This window comes from Perkinsus marinus (assembly GCF_000006405.1).
Source record: "Perkinsus marinus ATCC 50983 genomic scaffold scf_1104296957136, whole genome shotgun sequence".
Classification (NCBI taxonomy): Eukaryota; Perkinsozoa; order Perkinsida; family Perkinsidae; genus Perkinsus; species Perkinsus marinus.
In genome coordinates this window covers 5,140-7,057 of record NW_003207246.1, presented here as the reverse complement: position 1 = coordinate 7,057, position 1,918 = coordinate 5,140, and positions in this window count along the sequence as shown.

Genomic DNA, 1,918 nt, shown 5'->3' with positions numbered 1-1,918 from the left:
CGTTTCCGATTATGGAAAGTGGTTTGTGGCAACTCCCTCCCATAGCACTTTGATGGGAATGAGGAAGATGCGAACTGATGTCGACAGTGAATTCACATCGGCTAACGAAGGTGTAATCGACAATATCCAAAGTGAAATTCGATGATGATGATGATAATGGAGAACATGTAACGTTACTTTACCTCAGCCTTTTGAGTCAACTGCTCTAAAGGCACCGTGAAGCCCCTTCCTGAAGGACACTATTGATATAAAGAAGTCCTCATCACGCTTAAGCATGCGATTAACGAGAGGCACGGAAGATCTATCAAGTCCCTGCTTGTGGCTGATTAAGAAGAGACAGTCCTTTAGGCACCGGTAGTCGGGGAAAGCGGAGTAGTGCTGGAGGATCCTGCATGTATAGTTTGGTCATCATAACAGGCAGGGAAGGGTCTGATCAGAGAATCAATGGTAGGAGAGTGAAATCTCGCACAGCGAAGATTCTATCGTGGCAGGGATATATGAACGTCTGGACGAAGACTACGATGGGCGACCAGTGTATGTGAAGATGCAAGCGAAACGAGATCAGCTCATCTGTCGGACGCAAGTAACTCAGCAGATCATTCGAAAGATGCGAAACGATGTCGAACGAGTTAATAGGCACCCATCGGTTGCTATTGCGTCATAGTTAGAGAACTCATAAGATCTCGCCGAGATTCGTAGAGCAAGTTCATGATCTCATGACGCGGATTGATTCTGAAACACCGCACGCGCAGCAACCCCAAGATCTGAGCCATAGGGATGGACAGATGTTGGATTATGTATGGTCAGATGATACAGAGGAGCTGGACAGAACGCGAGGGCGGCTTCCGGGGACGACAGAAGTGCTGTGGGTGCTGTGTTGGAGGAATATATGTTTACATATGACTTAGGACTTACATATGAGTTCGGGTAGAAATGTAGAGACCAACAAGAATTCCCGAAGAATTTTTATATTGTCACCATTGATGACTCACCAACCCATGTGATTGACCATGTTATTATTGTATCCCCGCACTGTGTGGTGTAGAGCATGCGTAATGTGTCGAATTCCAGGTTGGAGTGATGACTGGGCGTTCGATGGACGGAAGCAGTGAGGATACGAAGAAAATGCAGGCAATGTACATCTAGCTGTATTATTCGGAAGAAACCTGTTACTGGTGAGGGTCAAGGCGTACTGAACGGATATGCATACTAATACTTCATTGATCCCATGGACAAACTCACCGAGTGAAAACCATTGCAGTATGCGGTTTCCGCTACAAGCCACGGCAGGCTGGACTAGTTTCATCAGTTCGTTCCCCAACGTGTCTGCCCAATCTCGACACATTATGATCATGTTCAGCATAATTCCGACATTACCGTGTATATTGTTGGTGATTTGCCCATTGAGATAATAGCAAACTGAATAGCAGGTGAATGCTGCCTTGCAAGGCAGCAGCCTGCTCATACTTAATCGATATAGACTATCCACATCATAAGCTTTGCTGAGGGGTTCCGCCACCCGATGAAGACACATTGTGTGCTACGGGGGATTGGGACAATGATGATGCACCATCATCTTCGAATATCGTGAGCACTCGAATCACTAAGTTAGGTATATCTCCCCCGTAATCAGGCATGCCCTAGTATACGCACGCTGTGCCGAGAGGGTGTCACCAATAACCACAGATCCCTCCTTCACTGGAGGTCATGACTCTCAATGGGAAGTGTTCGGGTAAGACGGCAAGTAACGCTTAGTGATGATGAACTCCATTATTTCCCCTTGTAGAGGCCTACGTGTTCGAACCATCAGTTGTCGTATTGCCTTGTTCTGGTGGAGGAGGAGGAGGGGGAGCTCCAGAAAGCAGTAGAAGTTGGAGGGAACCAATACCTTGTTGAGGAACAACTGTATCCAGACCTG